Consider the following 19564-nt stretch of genomic DNA (forward strand, 5'->3'; position numbering starts at 1 on the left):
ATATAGAAAACGCTTTGAGAAGGGAATGAGGATGAAAGGGATTTAGAGCCCCAGAGAAAAACAGGAGGTAACCATTCCCCCAGACTTATCAACTGACCAGGTTTGCCAAAAAAGCCACGAAGGAGGCTTACAACAATGCAGCCAGAAGGGAGGTAGCTCCTCAGGGAGACTGAATGGAAAAAGAAATGTAGAACTGTCATGTTGGGACCCCTGAGAGTCTAAACCTGACCTTCTCCAGAGATACCCCACATAGAGGGAAGCCAAAACATAAAGCCAAATTTTTTTGAACTAGGGAAATGGGGAACCAAACACTAAGGAAGGCTGATTTATATTTAAACACAATATTTTTATTACTTTTTCTAGATATTTGACACCAATCCTCATTTTAAACTAGACAAAGCAGCATAATTTTTTTTCTTTCAAAATGATTGACACTCAAAAGGTAATACCCTTTAAATTCCTCCAATTAAAGCAAATTTAATTTTAAGTTTAATTAAAGGAAACTTTAATTAGAAAGAAGATTAAATTTTAATTAAATTTCTCTAAAATCTTCATACCGGCCTTTACAGCTAATATTTCTGTCAGAAACCAAATCCCTTCTTAATATTCTTAAATTCTATTCTAGCATTTTCCTTCGTATTAAAACAGCATCTCACCAGCTGAACCTGCCACTGTGAAAATTATTCCCATCTTAAAATACTGGAAATGCAACTGAGGAACAAAAGTCTCCCTGGGCAGAGAAGGGAAAACAACAGATTCTATTATTGATGAGATTTTTATTTTCAATCTCTTCCAGTTCTTTCTGAGGCGATTAGGTATGGTGGGCCTGCTGTGAGCCAGTTGTACTGAGTCCACAGCATCAACAAATATTTATGGAACACCTACTGTGTGCGTGGCCCTGCACTAAGTTCGCTGTCTAACAGGAAAATATTGTTAAAATACTAGTTCAGGCAGAGGTCTCAGCCAACAGATCCTGGACCAGCTTTGCCTCCTGGATTCTCTGGTTACCTCTCCTTTTCCAGAGACAGGAAGAGAAACATCATCTGACACCTGATTAGTGCAAGATCCTTGCACTGCCCCACTCTGCTCCAAGCCTGCCACAGGTCACTAGCAGGAAGAACCCTGGATTAAGAGATAAAAGTCAGATTCCAGACCTACACTGTTGTTAGACTGTTATATCATCTTTAAGGAAAACCTAAACTCTCCATTCTTACATTCTTCATCTATAAAATGGGATAATAAAACTTCTCATGCCTACTTCTCAAAGATGTCAAAAGGATCAAAGGACAAAAAAAAAAAAAAAAAAAGCTTCTGAAAACTACAAATACTGCATATTCCTCCAGATAACTACCCCCTATTGCCCCAGTGAACATCCTTATTACATTCTTCCCAGGACCCATGCCCTGCTGCTCTCTATCAGTCCTTACCCAAGCTCAGCCTATACTTTAACTCCTCCCAGAAGCCCCACTTTCCCTTAAAAAGAAACATTCTCTTGCTTAGATACTCATTTATATATGAGTATATATATTAGATACTTCATTTATATATGAACCCTGGCCTAGACTGCTTTATATTTAGAGATGCTGCTATAGAGCAGAGCCCTCCCTCTGTTTTGACATACATGAAGCAAGCTTCAAAATCCCAAGCATCAGACTGAAATTAAAATAAAATGAGAATCAACCATTTCATTAAAAGAAGGTTACCTTTAGTTTGTCTGATAGGAAGCAAATCTCCTCTTTGCAGGTTACTAGATTAAGTTTCCAATCACTGTGAACAGGGCTGTGCTGAGCTCTATAGTCACTATTACACTTATCAGTCATGTACCCCATTTCCTTGAGTAGCTAACATGTTCAAGGGCCTATGCTGCATGCTATAGAAAAACTTAATTTTTTCTGTTATCATCCCCTAACAACCCATCTCCCTGGCTGATCAGGGCACCTTTTGGCCCTGCACCTTGAAAGCTCCCCTAAATCTACTTACCCAGTCTCCAAAATTTCCACCAAACCTAAGCTCCTCTAAGAAGCCTATCTGACTCCCCAGACCTTCCTTCTGAATTCCTAGATCCCTAGGATTCAGTAACACACAGTAAAGCCTTTGATGGAGGGCCTGGCTCCTTGCTATACCCAGAGTCTCAGGCCTCTCTCTTCACCGGCCTAAAGCAGCCAGAAGGTCAGATCTATGTTTTTTTGTTTGTTTGTTTTTTTAAGATTTTATTTATTTATTTGACAGAGAGAGAGAGAGAGATATCACAAGTAGGCAGAAAGGCAGGCAGAGAGAGGGGAGGAAAGCAGGCTCCCTGCTGAGCAGAGAGCCCGATGCAGGGTCGATCCCAGGACCCTGAGATCATGACCTGAGCCTAAGGCAGAGGCTTAACCCACTGAGCCACCCAGGCGCCCTCAGATCTATGTTTTATGCTCCTTTGGTAGCACCTGCAGTGCTCAGGCCAATTCTACAGACACAGGAGATAACCAAAAAAGACTTACTCATTAACTGTTTCCTAAAAAGGAGTAGAAGCCCTATTCTAATTCATAAGTACAGGGTACATCAGAGATATAATATTCCTCACAAAGCAGCAGAGACAATGAATATTTGAGGAGCAAACAAGAGAGGGACGATCAGAAACAGGAGACAGAGGTAAGGTGCTTATATCAGTGGGCTTGGCACAGGGTAAAGATGAGAATGTCGAGATGGGCTTTTCTTGGGGAGCTGAGGAGGCCCTCAATGTGAGAGAGAAGTCAGGGCAAAGGACTCAGAGACTATTGGGTTTCGTGGCCAGCTCTGGGCCTGGGGTGATCCATACTGTTCAACTGTAAAATGGGTACAGTGTAATTCCCGTGTTCCTACTTTGAGGACTTTTGTGAGATCTCATTATTTACTGTTTGTAAAGGGCTTTGAACTCTCCAGATGAAAGACACCATGAGCAGTTCAAAGGATGACTCCAGACCATTATGAGATGTAGTTAGCCTCAAAGTAAGAGGAATGACATGACCATTTTCAGTGTACCTGTCAGCTCGGCCTTTTTTTTTTTTTATCATTTGTAGGATTTTTGTGGCTAAATTAAAATTGCTCTTCATTACTTTTTTCCCTGGCAATTAAAAGAAGATCAAAATGGGACTTGTAACAAGGAGGTTGAATGCTAATTTTTGTTCCCTACAGAAAGGCAAAACATACATTTCAGGAATCCTTTCCTCTTTACATTTACAGTCTGCAAGAATTTTAGGGGAAATGGGAGTTTCCTCTTCTGCCTCAGAAAAACTAGGGCTAAAAGAACCAAGGGGAGAAGAACACTTTCAGGTGTTGATTTTTCCTTCTTTACACTAGTTACCAAACTTCCATACCGCCAATGACAGAACCCCCCCCCCTTTTTTTAAGTTGAACCTCTGAATAGAATCTTTGCTCTCATTATCAAAATGCTGCCAGCAATGAATTCTAACATTTTCTCTCCTCCTCTTTTTCCTTCCCACACCCCCTTCCTTAACTAGCAGAGTCATCAGAAGGTGAGTTTCTCAGGGATCCAATGGAACATGGTGATTTTCTTTTCCTGTTCTGGCAGAAGATTTCTTTGGGGTCCCTTCTCCAACAAGGGTTATTGCCTACGGGTCATGTTCACCTCATGCTGAGGTCCCCATATGCCTCTGGTTTTCTTTCTTGCCTTTTCCTTGACCTTTTTGCTTCTAGGAATATCTTAACTGAGAATTGGTTTGCTCCAATTTTTTTTCTTTCTAGCTTTATTGAAGTATACTTATAAATAAAAGTTATATATATTATACAGGTGTACAAGGTGATGTTTTAATATATGCATACATTGTAAGGTAAGCACCATGATCAAGCTAATTAACATACCCATCATCTGACAGTTATGATTTTTGTAAGTCCCTGGTGAGAGTATTTCATATCAACTGTCTTAGCAAATTTCAAATATATAATGCAGTATTAACTACAGTCATCATGCTATACATTAGATATCCAGAACTTATTCATCTTACATAACTGAACCTTTATATCCTTTGACCTACATCTCCCCAACTCCCCCATCTCCCAGCCCATTTGACTCCGTTTTTATGTCTGACTTTTTTAGATTCCACAATAAGCCAGACCCGCAATAGCTGCCTTTCTGTGCCAGTTTAATTGACTGAGCATAATGTCCTCCATGTTCATCAATATTTTCATAAAGAGCAGGATTTCCTTCTTTTTTTTTTTAAGATTGAATATTTATGTGTGTGTGTGTGTGTCACATTTCCTTTATCCATTCATCCTCAATAGACACTTAGGCTGTTTGTGTATCATGGCCATTGTAAATAATGCTGCAATGAACATGGGAATACAGCTGTCTCTTCAAGATACTACCTTCATCTCCTTCATTTATATACCAAGAAGTGGGACTATGGGATCATATAGTAAATTAGGAAATCATTTTTATTTTTATTTTTTTTTGTAGCTCCATTTTTAATTTTTTGAAAAACCTCCATATTCTTGTCCTGTGATCTTGGAGAATTAGGGCTAACCTTACTCACTGTCCTTGTTTTCCTCTAGTACTCCCCCTTTCTCTTTTACATACAAAAGTCAATGCACCAAAACGGATATGCATGTTGGAGTTACTGAAAAAGATGAGGAAAAAGCAAGCAAGTGTCAACTGTTGCTTCTTCATTTTACATTAATCATCACAGGTAGCCTAAGAATTTAGATTTTTGAATAATGTTTGAAGATGACAAGTCTAACATAGAACAAGGAGTTGAGAATGAGTTGGCTAGAAAATAAACTTTTAAACTGAAATGCTTTCTGTTTTTCCTGCCAAAACTGGCAGATGTGAGAGCTCTACATAACATGGTATCTTCACAACAGCAACTAACAACAAAAGGAGGGGAGATAACCCACCCACATGAGCTTCTAAGGCAAAAATCCACTTTGCCCCAATCCAGGAGAGTTGTAGGATCCTAAACTGTGCTGTGGGCATATTAGAAACTTTCCTGGTCCCCCTGCAAGTCTTCTGTCCATATTCAGGGTATTCACAAGTATTCTGTAAGGAGCTTTTCATTAGATGGCAATGCCTGTGTATCACAGGAATATTCAATCTAAAATATCTTGAATGTGTGTTTTATGAGTCCACTCTTCTCATAATGTGTTTCTCCAAGGGGTGCTGGGTGGCTCAGCTGGTTGAGAGCCCAATTCTTGATTTCGGTTCAGGTCATGATCTCAGGGTCGTGAGATCAAGCCCCACGTCAGGCTCTGCACTCAGTATGGAGTCTGTTTGTCCCTTTCCCTTTGCTCCTCCCCCAGCTCTTGCACTCTCTCTCATATAAATAAAATCCTTAAAAAAAAATTTCTCCAAGAACACAAGTTTCTCTTTTCAATAACTGCTGCTCATTTTCTGTTGATGCTGGGGTTACATAAACTAAAACCAAAGACATCCATTTCAATAATAATTCCTTGAGATATAATAATTTAACAGCAATGACAATAGCAACAACAAAAAAACCCCTTAATGTTCAGAAATAGAAGCAATAACATGGAACTTTTAAAAACTCCACAACACTTTAAAAAAAAAAGAAAAAGATTCCACATTTTTATATCTTTACTCCATTTCGCTGAGTCCTATTTCCAAGAGAATCTCTACCTGTACTTCTTCCTTACACACAAACACACATAATACCCTCTCTGCTCTCATACCTTATGTACACATAAACATGGTACTTCTCATTAGCTTCACTTCCAAAGATTGCTCATTATTTTCAAATGTCCTCAGGCTTCTTTTGTTCCTTTACAAAACCCCATATTCATCTCTAACTTATCATCCATCACCAAACATTTGAATAAAAACATGAAAAAAATTACTCAACCATTATATCAAGCACTGGGGCGGGAGATAGGTGACCCATATTCTGATCCCGGCTTTGCAAATAATTAGTTTTGTGACCCTGAATAAATCATTTACTCTCACTAAGTCTAAGTTCTTTATCAGTGACATAAGGAATATAACTGTCCTTCCTATTTTACAAGACTGTTGTGGGAAAAAACTAAGAACTGAATATACATCTGAAGCTGAATGTTTATTATTGCCCATATCTACCTTATATCACTGTCTCTGGCATCCTTTCTGAGAGGTGTCTCTGATGATCACCATCTCACCTATTTAAAATTTATCCTTTCATTCATCCAGCATACATTTATGATATACCAACTATATGCCAGGCCTAAGAGCTCACACACTCAAGGAGAAGGCAGAGATCTTGGCAGAACTGTACCCCTGTGTGAGGGGTGCCCAACATGCTGGGAAACACCTCTTCCAGTCTCTGAAAGCACAGAAAGACTTGAGGCAGCTCTTCTATGTATATAAGGAGTAGACACATGTCTTATTTTGTTTTTCCATCTTAACTCGCTCAGCATTCATTCCTTTTTCCCAATAGGATCTCCTTTTAAAAAATCTACTCTTTCCACAATGGGCCAAGAAGCAGACTCAACCTTATGCTAACTGGGTGCTCCTTCCCTGAGACAGAAACTTGTTCATGATGACGGAAGAGATTTTAAATAGTAGGAATTCACTGATTATAGCCACAGTCCCTGACCCAGCTCTCCCTGCTAGGAGACTGTATCAGTCATTACCGTTTCTGCTCCTCCAGAACTGGCTTAGTTCCTGTCTTCTTCCAAGACTGGTTCTTGGCCTTCTCTGTGAGTCAGCTGTATCCTTCCATTAAATTTCATTCTTGCTTTAGTTAGCCAAGTTGCCTGAGCAACAAAAAAAAAACCAATAATTAAATTAAAAAATGTTTAAAAAATGTTTAAAAAAGAACAATAATATGCCCATAAACTATATGTAGTATGTTTTTGTGAAAATGTCTGAAACATATAGGCCTACCTAAGGACTCAATCCATATCCATTCATTCAACCACTGAACATAAACTATGCATCAGGCACTGTACCCACATGCAGCTCACAGTAGAGCAGGAAGGGTGGACAGATAACAGGTAATGAAAAGTATAACATGTGGCAAAGAAAGCCAAGTTCCTTCTAAAAGAAGTGTGAAGGCAACCTGGAGCTAAAGGAGTACTTTCTACAATGAAGTCATACTTCACCTTAAACACAGGAAATGAGGAAGACATTCTGCTAGGTAGAAGTTGGGGGATGGCATTCCACAGGGAAAGAATAATCTGTTCTCCTGTGAGAAGACCATGCATACAGGCCACTGCCTCTCTATCTCATGAGTCACCAGGGTATAGGGTAATGGGCTATAAAGAAGCCAGGAAGCTGAATGCTAGCTCTGGTCCTACAGTTAACTCACTATGTAAATGCCTTTTTAAGGCATTTTATTTTTTAAAATGCCTGTTTCCTTGTCTGTGAAATGAAGGTAGAAGGACACATAATATGGGGGCACCTGTGTGGTTCAGTCCATTAAGAGTCTGCCTTTGGCTCAGGTCATGATTCTGGGGTTCTGGGATGGAGCCTGCATGGGTTTCCCTGTTCAGTGGTAAGTCTGCTTCTCTGTTTGTCTGCCCTTCCCCTCACACGTTCCCCCCACTCACACATGATGTCTCTCTCTCTCACTAATAAATAAAACATGTTTTTAAAAAGGATATTTAATGGGTGGCTCAGTCATTAAGCATCTATCTTTGGCTCAGGTCATTGGGATCCAGGTTGCATCAGGCTCCCTGCTCAGCAGGAAGCCTGCTTCTCCCTCTCCCACTCCCCCTGCTTGTGTTCCCTCTCTTGCTGTCTCTCTGTCAAATAAATAAATAAAATCTTTTTAAAGAAAAGGATATATAATATGGAAAGTTTCTAATATTCTATGATTTCATGTATATTTATGTCTATGATAAATAGATGAATAAAGGATGGAACACGAACCTCATCTAAAAGGATCACCCATCCTATCTCCTCAGTCTTATCTCACTGCTCTCACCACAGGATGGGGCAGTGTGGATGGAGACTACTTTGGAAGGTAATAAAAAGGTACGAAGGCTAGGGTGGATGGGGCGGTTGTGGAAGGCAGAAAATTGCCTAAAATGCAACTAATTTTTATTCTATTAAAAACTAACTCGACATTGTATCCATTTTCCTCTTTCCTGTTATTTAACACGGGCACCTCGTTCATGCAATGTTGACCACATTGTGGTGTCCCTATGTTTCTCTTTCTGTTTTTCTCACTACTAGTTTTAGTAACAGAAAACAAATGTAAGGCCCTGTCCAAAAATTGTTAGAGTCAGTGATTGAGTCAGCATAAATGATGTGATCCCACGGGATAAATTACTTACCAAAAATCCCACCTACCGGTCTGGGGAGGAATTCCCTGGGAAGCAGGCCTTAGGGGCCAAGAAAGCTACCAGTGGAGATGTGCATTTTCTCAGTCCACTGTTCTTTACCCCACCTGACATCTCCCTCCTCTGAAGGACTAAGGAGGTCTGTGCAAGGGGCAGCCTAGGGCTGGGAGATAAGCACACCCCTGGGAGGGCAGCCCTGTGTCTAGTGAAGGCAGTGGTCTGAAAAGAAACCGCCCAGGGAAAATCGGTACTCCTAAGATTTCCAAGAAACAAGAAATCTCTACAAACATTTCCTCTATGATAAAAAATTTTTTTAAAGATTTTATTTATTTATTTGACAGGCAGAGATCACAAGCAGGCAGAGACGCAGGCAGAGAGAGAGGAGGAAGCAGGCTCCCTGCTGAGCAGAGAGCCTGATGCGGGACTCGATCCCAGGACCCTGACATCATGACCTGAGCCGAAGGCAGAGGCTTAACCCACTGAGCCACCCAGACGCCCCTCTATGATAACTTTTAAGCACAAGCTGGGAACAGCTTCTGTCCCTATATAAAATTAGGTGAAAGGGCAACGGACATGAAAATTTTTTGACATCCGTCGGTTCACCACCTCTGTGATTACAGGGTGCAGTTCAAAACTGGAGTACACGGAGGTCGAAGAGGGACTGGAGAGAGGCAGTCTCTGCTGATCTGGAGATAGTGGTTTCAGGAGCGGGGAACTCACCGAAGACGCTCGCTTGTGGAGGACCCGCGGAAAAACACAGCCACTTCCCGCGACAACTGGAGGGCGCCCAGGAAGCAGGAAGTGGGCACCAAGACGCATGCGCCCAGAGGGTTTCAGCCCAATGTGCCCTCTCAGGGCGCCTGCGCATTGGAAGATGGCTCCCACCGAGGGCAGGCTGGCCGACTGTGCCCTCTGAGGTCCCCGAGCTGGTGAGGAGCCTCCTTACCTGCCGGGTCCAGCTCCGGTGTAAGTCGGCTGTCCCATTCTTTCACAGGCTCTGGCAGCAATAGCTGTATATTATCCCTGAGCGTGAGGAAAAAAAACAACAACAACAACTCAAATCCAAGGTGAGAGCTCAGTCCCTAAGAGGAGGTTACGGTAACATCAGTTCTGCTAAGGAAACCCCTCTGGTAAGACCCTGCAGGGAGCCAGACTTACCCAGGTCCCCCGACAGTGCCTCCCTCTCCAGGTGACAGAGCACCCTCAGGGCTGGGGAGCAGGATCTAGGGTGTGTGAATTGCAGCATTATCCCCAGAGCTTTATTCTCCTTGTGGCTCTTCTAATACAGTACATGCATGGCCATTGTTAAATCTTTGTCCATCCTGTCATAGGGAAGATCCTGCTGAAGTTTGGCTCTTAACCACTGGGAGGCTGTCGCAATTCATACAATTCCTAAATGAGTTTTCATCTCAATTCCTATAGCAAGCGCTGTATGAATCACTCACTCATGTGGCACCTACAATATCCTTATATTATATATACCTGGCACAGGGACCCATAGACATGTGCCTTGTTGCTGCAGTTGCCGAAAATGATGCAGAGAATGGCAATACAAGATACTATGATAAAAGTAAAGGCAAGTAATTTGCCCTAGGTCACTGGATCAGGACCACAGCAACCTTAACCCCAAGGGTTATACATGGATTCTCTTGTTACAGAGACAGGATGAGGGGGGATATTTTAATATTTTAATGTGAAGGTTCTACTTAGTAGCTCTCAGATCTCATGAGGTGGCTGCATTCCCTACTCATTTAGGAGAACATGCTGCCACTTTCTGAAAATTTACTCACCCTTAAAACACCCATAAAACATTCTGTTGCTAGGCATTGGGGAATCCAGAGTGAATAAAACACAGTATTTGCCCTCAAAAAGCTCATGGTCTAGTGGGGGAGAATGTTAAAAAGGAAACTTAAAATGCAGTGAAGTAGAAGCAACTGCTATATGAGCTAAGGAGAAGAAATAACTCATTCAGCTCTGGGATGATTTGAGACACTGATACTTGCTAGTTGGAGATAATGGTGGAAGATATTCCAAACCGAAGGAAGATAAAGGCAATAAGGTAATACATTTGGAAAGGACCATACATGTCAAGTAACTGTAATTAATATGCCTTATGATCTTATATAAGTTATTTATCTTTAGCTTCTTCATCCCTGAATAAATATAATAGTGGTTTAGGTGTGTTTAGTGAAACTGGAACACAGAGTTTCTTGGCATGGAGACATGGCTGGGTGAGTTGGGGCCAGGTTGCAAAGCTCTTAGGGATCCAAGAACTGTAAAGGGGTCGGGACTTTATCCCTCGAGATTATTTTAAGGAGAGTGGCATGACCACATATGTATTTAGAATGTCACTTAAGTCCATACCACACAGGAAATTCTATACAGTCTTGTGTCTTTCAGTATTTTTCTTTGCTGAGTGTTAGTCTTGTTTACCCAAACACATTGTAAGCTACATGAGATCCTTATCTCTCATAGCAAGCAGCAACATACTCAGGTCATAGAATGCCCTTAATATATATATTTCTTGATTAATTCTAATACAGTTATCTGACTTCCTCCTAGACAACTTAATCGATAACATTTATAAAGCTTAATACAATCACATAAAGCAAGAAATTCTAGAGCATGGAATTTTATATTTTACATAAACCTTTTATGAAGAGAAGCTTGCCTTCATTTTCCAAAAGCCTTACATTCACCTTGTAGGTACAAATAGATGGGTGGCTATCTCTCCATATGTTTGGCTAAGTGTCTGAGTGGTAAATTAGGAGGGCTGGAGATTGTAGAGACCTAAGTACAAGTGGGGAAAATGAGCTACTGTGTTCAACAAACCCCAGCAAAATACATTAGAAGGCAGAGAAAGAGATATGGTGAGAGATTGAAAGAAATATGAAGTAAAAGAAATGCAACTGATAGAGGCAACCAGCTCACAGATCTCTTTACTAGGGGGTCCAGACTCTTCTTTGGCGGCTACTGGATTTAGTGGTTCAAAGGGAAAAATGTATACAAATAAAGTGAGAAAAATCAATGGTGACTTTGTAGACTATTGAAGACTTGAGTTGAGTGAGTTATTTTGTATTCCTTTGTTAATCTTTGTCCATAAGTAGAAGCACACAACACAAACACTTGGACCCAGTATATCTCAGCCCCTCTTAGGATTCACAAACCCTGGATACTGCCCTCTAGGCCACACATTCCCTCTTCTTCACAAAGATAAATTTCACATCAGCCCAGCAGTCAGCCGTCATCTATTCTCAGGGGAAGAGTATATAGCATGATCTCCCTTGAAATATTAGCTCTATTTACACGGGTTTGCGTGGACCACATTACTTATGAGTCACCAAGGGGAAACCGAGCCTCCAGTAGATAAAGCGATCAGCACAAACCTCTGTAAATAAATCTGAAATTTCAATGAAGGTCATGCCAAGCTGATTTATTCCTCAGCACCCTATGAAATAATGTTGACCAGGTAAGTGGTTTTCATTTTTTTCCTCCATCCACATAAGGGAGAACCTTTTTGCTCTAAGGAGCTTGTCACACATGTTAACAATGAGCATCTGGTCAGAGAGATAATACACCCTGAAGGAAATAACCTTCTATTATTATATTAGATTATCAATACTGAAAGGCCAGGTCATATAGCAACACTTTGGTGTTGTTTTTAAATTTAATCTGGTGATACAAATTCTCAGAACTTAATTGAGGAGCTATAGTTCAACAACAGAAACTATTTTTTATTCAATAAACAGAAATGAAGCATCTACCTACAGGAAGCCCTGAGCAGAAATGAAGTTAATCAGTATAAGAGAGATGAAGACAGATACGGCATGGCCCGTGAAGGTCTCCCTCCCAGTGTCTCCATTGAAAACCCCTAAATATTCCGAGAAGTCAAACATTATCAATCGCGTATTGACAAAACAGTCAATTAGTAAGTAATCATTCAATCTATATTTATTGAAATTTTCCTAAGGATAAGACTTTATCCTAAATATTGAGGTGTGGGATAGAAATAAAATGAAAGCATAAGGAAATTTTCCTCAAAAACTTACAGTACAGTTGAATTTTATTATATAAATAGTCATTGCAGTGAGCAAAGAAATAGACAATCAAATTAGGTGGGTTTCATTTTGTTTTTTGTGTTAAGCTCAAGAACCATGTATCTTTTCTAAACTGAATTTCTTACTTTTCCATCTGTCCTATTATACATAGCCCATAAGTAGCAAGGAGACCTCAGGACCCCAAAGCATTGTCCTTTAAGCAGGAAAAAAGAAATGTGATGACACCAGAAGATCTTAATAGAATTGTTGAGAAAGGTAAAGAGAAGCTTCAGGAAGACAAAGATAAGAACCAGACATTAATTAGTTTTTTAAAGAAGATAAGATGCTAGTAATGCTAGAAGTATGCATCACAGTATGATTCTGCCCGGTTTAGTTGGAATTTACAGAACGAATGGTAACAACTCCTACTTTCACTTCTGTCTCAAATCATGATAAAAAATAACTTCAGTGTGTATGGGTGCCATTAGAAACTATAGCTTAGGAAAACAAGCTGTCCCTGGACCCAGTGTTAACATAAACACCAATTTCACTCATTCTAAGAAAAGTTTCTCTGGTTCTCATTTTAAAATCTCATTTATAGGCAAACAATTGATAAATTACTCATAAAATACTTCTCTTTATAAAACTTTCTTATCTTAAGGAGTCCACTGTGTACCTAAGACTGAAAAATCTGGATTTTGTTACACTGATAAATTTTTATTTAAACCAATTTCCTTATCTTCACCCTCTCATACAGTCTTCCGAGTTTTTCTAGTTTGACTTTTCTTCTAACAGATATTTCTTCTTTGGGGGCATGGCCTCACACCCTGTTGGAGAGAACAGTTCAGGTCTTTCTATCTGTGGTAACTGATCTCCAGTAATACATGAGCAACTGTTTTGGATAAGATACATATATGGTAATTTTGTTGGATTTTCAGTCTTTGCTTACAGAGGTTTCAGAACATTTTAACTGGGTAGGGCATTAGCAAAAACCTGAGGGCCGCTCTTTGTCATGCTGAGGTACTCGCCTGTATCTTGTGCCTTTTTTTCCATTCGATCAGGCTTTATGTGTGCTTTGATCCAGGCAAAACATAACAAAGATATTTTTCAGTTGCAAAACTCCAACTATATATTCACTGAGGGCAAAGCTAAAACCATCATTAGGCAACAATGATGCTTTGAAATTCTGGCTGTAGAATTTTGTGGAGCATATTCTCCTTCCCCTTTATGTGAATAAAGCCCTTTATAATGCTTCATATTCACGATGCCTCCTGGTTTCCCTGTAATGCAGCCTTGCTTTGTTATTCCCTCCTTGCTGCTAAAGAAAAAGAGGACAAGAGTGGCTAAGTAACTTGCCCAAAGTTATTCACATGGATTAAAATGAGAATATTAAAACCATTGTAAAGAATGCAGTGAATGTTCTCTGTAGTCACCGGTTCTTCCTGTGGCAATGCTAATATATATTGCCTGAAATGCACTCTCCCTCAACTACCACCTGCCAGTTCAAATCCTGTCCTTTGAGGGATTAACGCAGGTCCTACCTCCTCAAGGTCCACTTCTTCCAAATCAGCCTTCTATTAGCTTCTCTCAGACTCACCAGCTGAATGCAGGATCAAGCCCTGTTTTGTATTTCTCCCGATGCAATCCAAATTGGTGAAGTCATAAGGATAGTAATGTTTCCTGCTTTGGGACCCAGTGATATTCATCCTACTTCACATGGCAATAGTAGTGACAATAATTATTTCATTAGTTGACAAAAAGCACTAGATTGGAGTCAAAAAGAAAGCGTGGATTTATGTTGCTGTTGAAAAGCTCTTGAAACCCGAACAAGTCTAAGATTCAGTTTTTCAATCTATAAAATAAATATGTTAAATAATGTGCTTTCTGATAGTAATTCTAAAAGTACAATTTTATGATTCTCTTGTTTACTTGCACACATCCTTTGGGATAGTAGAAGGGGAACTTTTCCTACTCCTTTTCCTCCTACTTCTAACTTTTATCTGCACGTTCCTTCAAACCTGACCCAGTTAGCTCAGCATTTTCAGAAGTAGGATTTAGAGAGGTGTTACTGAATGAGAATACCACAGGACTATTTAACTGATCAGCACTTCAAAACATGTATTTTGAAACATATTGAAGCAAAGCTGAAGATAATAATCATGGACTCTTCAGTTTGGATTCTCTGTCTCCAGTAAATGGAAGAAGACCATAAGCATTTTTCCAGCATCTGGAATTAGAAGGACAGCAACTTAAATTTAAAGAAATTAAAATTATATATGAAAGTCCTTAGTAATTAAAGGAGGAAAAGTTTGTCACTGGTATTATTCATCCTTTGAGGTACACTGCGCTCAACTTGACATTATGGTATCTGAGTTTTAGCTCAACCCCTGTCATCAAATTAGGAATTTGATGAATTGAAAATTGTCTCTAATGTCCCTTGCAATACCAACATTCTAGTAGCTGGGGTCTGATTGGGGCCTCCCTTAAGTAACTCCATATCTAAGTTTCCAGCACCCTCCATTCCCCCCATAGTAGTGTTCTTTTCCTCCATGACATGCCCTCCTAAAACAGCTTCCCATGGGTGACCTATTCTACTAACTTCCACATCTTTCAGTCTTATCCCTATTTATCCCAGCTTTTTAGAAATCTGCTACTGCTTTAAGTACTTGAGGCATGAGGCAAGCTCATGTTGTCCATTAACATGCATATATGAGAATACAGGATCTCTGTGGCATCTGTCCAATATGGCAAAAGAAGCTACTGTCGGATCAGAGGAAAAAGTGACCCATATTCCCTGGTCTGTTGACCAGTCTCCTCAATTTTCAGCAGATACCTACGTTTCATTATGACTTGATCTTTTACGAATACCAAATGATACCCCAGCATTAAGGAAACCAACCTCACAGGACTTTTTGCCAATAATTTTGAACCAGCTACAACTTTCATCTTGTATATGAAAGTGACAACATGGTATAAAGAAAGTACTCATAGAGACCTAAAGCATGAAGCACCTTAACCAGCCTCAGTTTCTCTATCTATAAAGTGAAGTAGTTGTACAAATCCAAAATTACAGGAATTTTTTAGTAACTTAAGGTAGATCTAGATAATAGACTACCATGCAGCCTTTCTAGTGGAAATTATACAAACCATAATAATATGGAAAAAATCTAAATCAATGTTAAACAGACATAGAAAAATATTTTATTGTATTTTTATTTCAGTAACCATACAAATACATGTGTCTCTAAGAAAACACTACACAATAAGTGAAGTAACCATTTTGGAGTAGTTTCGTAATGGCTGATTTATATGGATGGTAACAGTTTGAATAATGACAGACTCTTTTCAGTTAACAGTACAGAGGTTAGAATGACTGCTCAGGTTTCATCTAGCAATGGATTCCTGTGGTCCTTTGATAAACACATTCATGCCAACATGCTTAGAAGTATAAATGGGGTAAGGAGTTCCTCATGGAGATAAAAAATTGGGGCGCCTAGGTGGCTCAGTGGGTTAAATCCTCTGCCTTCAGCTTAGGTCATGATCCCAGGGTTCTGGCATCGAGCCCCACATCGGGCCCTCTGCTCAGCAAGGAGCCTGCTTCCTCCTCTCTCTCTGCCTGCTTCTCTGCCTACTTGTGATCTCTGTCTGGCAAATAAGTAAATAAAATCTTAAAAAAAAATATATATATATGTATTTTTAAGTATGGAAAAATATATATATATATGTATTTTTAAGTATGGAAAAAGCACCTTTATGAAAAAGCATGTCTCAAATAGACTCATTTGTTCTATAGTTTCAAAATAAGGGGAAGGGGAATAAGGGGGAAGATCTTTTGCCTCCCATTGAATTTTTTCCTTAGCCCAGGAACAATTAGGCACCCTTCCTAATTAGGCACCCTTCCGATGCTTCTTTCTGCATATCTTTTTTTACATACAGCAGTTACCAAGTTGCAAAGGGACTGTCTTTATGTCTGACTTTCCCCAGAAACTGTGACCCCATAAAAATAAGGATGGGGCTTTATTAATTTTTGAGTCCTCAGAACCCAACACAGTGCAGTAGGGGGCCAGATTAAATGTTGGTTTGAATGAGTAAGTGAAGGAAAAGGAGGAGATTAGCACTCTTCTCTTAAAAATAGAGATATTACAGCTGCTCAGGAGTTAGTGTTCCATCCCAGGGACCTGGGGGTTGTTTTTGTTTGTTTTTCTTTTATTTGTTTTCCCCCCAAGCCATCTTTACATACACAGCCCACTGGAATATCTTCTGGTTGCCAAAGAAACACAATTTATGCTTTACCTCACAGACCCAAGGTTTGCCTGACCAGACTCATTAAAATTGATAGTTTTACACATCCTCTTTCCTTGTTTATTGTTTTAGTCAGCTTTGCTAATAAACCAGCTTTGCTCATATTGATTTTTTTTAAGATATTTATTTATCCATTTGAGAGAGAGAGAGAGAAAGCACAAGCTGTGGGGAGGGGCACAAGGAGAGGGAGAAGCAGACTCCCCACTGAGCAGGGAGACCAACATGGGGCTGGATCCCAGGACCCCTAGATCACAGCCTGAGCCGAAGTCAGAGGCTTAGCTCACTGAATCACCCAAGCACCCCTGCTCATATTGATTTCTTTCTTACCTGCACTCAACTTTGTAGATGCTGGAAGGTTTCTCTCAACCTCCTTAACTCCTATAGAGAAGACCATGAATATGGGGAGTGGTGGGTGGGGAATAGTTTTCTGATATTCTTCAGAGAAAGGAACTGTGTTCCCTAAAGCATGGTAATGTACCATTCCTACAAGTCCTTCTGGGGCACTCAGGGAAGCAGTCCCAGGACAGAAGTCTCCCTTTTTTGTTATGTCTGGATTCAGAGGCATATATAAAAATAAGTTGTTTTTTTACTTGTCAGTGTTATTTATTTCACAGCTGTTTTCTCGTTATTCAGAATACTCCTCTATGTTTTCTACCCTTAAAAATTCCCTTGCTACTGACTCTTCTAATCAGCATTAAATATGCCCAAGTCTGTTCCATCAAGATACCTCCCTGTCTCTTACTTCACCACACAGTACCTTGAATGTTGTCCACAACCATCGTCTTCACTTCCGTTCGACTTCTAGCTTCTCCTTACACCAGTGCTCCAGTGAATCTATTAGCCCAAAGGTCAGCAGTGGTCTCTGTGGCTAAATTCAGTGCACATTTTACTCAGTGATAGTACCTGTCCTCTCTGCAGCCACAAACATTGTTCTCACTCCTCCACTGAAACACTGCTCACTTTTCTTGGCTTCTTGGAAATCTCATTCTTTGGCTTTTCTTCTACATCTCTGGCCATTTCCTCAAGGGCTTAAATTCTTTTACTTAAATATTTGGGCTCTGTTTTCATTTCCCTTCTCATTTTACTTTGTCTACCTGAGAAAATTAATCTATTTCCATGATTCCAGAAGTTCCTGTGTGCTGATGATTTTCACCATCTCCAGCTTCGCTCAGCTGTCCTGAGCTCCAGAATCAAATAGTGAACACCTCCATTTGAACATCTTAGAGGTACCTCAAATTCAGTATGAAAATGAACTCATTATTCCACTTCCCCAAACGCATACCTCTTTTGTGTTCTTTATCTCTGTGAAACATAAGACCATGTGTCCACTTACCGGAATCAGAAACCTGATAGTGATCCCTAATTTTTCTTCTTTTTCTCCTTTTCTCCTCCTCCCACCTCACCAGCCACCAAATCCTTCCTCTGTAACTGCTATTGCTTTTCCTTCCTCTGTAACTCAAACCCATCCACTTCTCTCTATCCCCCTGCTGATACCTTAATTCAGGTTACCATTCAGGACAGACATCGTTTCCACCGTCACCTATATAAACAATTTGTGTATAATTCACTCCCTGTTGTAGCTGTTTATCTACAAACTCTACCAAAACTACATTTTTGCAAAGATTTTTGGGGCACCCGTTGCAAGAATGGGCATGGTAACTTTCCACAGTGAGATGACCATCGCTATCAAAAGCTGCTGGATTTGTAAACACTTTATCAAACACATCATGAAAACTGGTAGCTTCTAAAACCCAATCTATGAAGACTGAATTTGAATCTGAAATAATGATGCAGTCAAATTTATCCTTGTTCTTTCTTATAAAGTTCAAAAGCTCCACCATCCCTAGAGTGAAAGGCATTGATGTCACTGCTCTTTTCATTTCATCTTCTCTTACACCTTCATCTCCCAAATACTTAAAGACTCTGCCCATAAATTCTGTCCAAAATCCTTTTTCATAAGAATCTTATAGTTCAATAGGAAGCTTTTTCTCTGGAGCACACTATACAATCCAGGTGTCACTATTATCATCTATGATTGTATTGTCAAAGTCAAAAACGAGCAAAATTTTCATGGTTCCATAAGCAAATGTGGGTTACCTCAACTTAGTATTTCCAAGACAATTATTTTTACTTCAGAATAGGGTTTAAGTTAAACAGTCATGACAATCTTCAGTTTTAAACACCAGCCAGTTTCTTCCTTCATCACCTGGACTATTTCCTTACCCTTAGAAGATAGAGTAGAATGAGATCCAAAATGAAGTCATTGCTTTCCTTCATGTAACCAAATTATATTCATCAGCCTAAACATGTTACTTTTGTATGTATTTACTTTACCTTGATCTTCAGGTTGCTTACAGATTACAAATGAAGCTAGATGTTCAAGAACATCAAAACAGTGTCTGCCTCACTCTGCTATCTTTAATTTTGTAATGGAGATTTATCTTTGTCTCATTCACAGTCTTACTTCCTTCATGGTATTAGTGAACCAGAGCTCATAGTGCATAAAAGTGTTACAAATACTTAGGTTACAATGCAGCCCATATGCTTAGGTTAAAATACTTACTGTGTGACTTGGGGTAAGATATTTAATATCCCTGGGTCTCAGTTTCCCATCTGAGATATGAATGGCATCTACCACAAAAGATTATTGTGAAGCCAAAATTTGTTAATATAAGTCAAGAGTCTAGGTAAATACACGGCATGTGGCAAACTCTGTTCGCCTTTTCTCTTATTATTTTAATTGGCTTATTCTCCTTGCAGTTTTCATGCTCATACTCCTACCCAGTTGAACCTCTTTCTGTCACTAGGAACACCTTTTTAGCATCCCCTCCTTTCCTTCAGGCCAGCTTCCCACCTGCACCTGAGTGCTGTCTTAATGGTTTTCTCTTTAGAAGTGAGGGAAGAAGGGGCACCTGGGTGGCTCAGTGGGTTAAGCATCTGCCTTCAGCTCAGGTCATGATCCCAGGGTTCTG

The 19564-nt window shown here is 39.8% G+C and overlaps 1 pseudogene; it reads right to left on the minus strand.

Annotated features, from left to right (window-relative positions):
• Positions 1 to 9104: 9104 nt before the first annotated feature.
• LOC101682677 lies at positions 9105 to 18781 on the minus strand (annotated as a pseudogene).
• Between the last annotated feature and the right edge of the window lie 783 nt (positions 18782 to 19564).

This window comes from Mustela putorius, unplaced genomic scaffold, assembly GCF_011764305.1.
Source record: "Mustela putorius furo isolate JIRA1106 unplaced genomic scaffold, ASM1176430v1.1 tig00003858_pilon_pilon_pilon, whole genome shotgun sequence".
Classification (NCBI taxonomy): domain Eukaryota; kingdom Metazoa; phylum Chordata; class Mammalia; order Carnivora; family Mustelidae; genus Mustela; species Mustela putorius.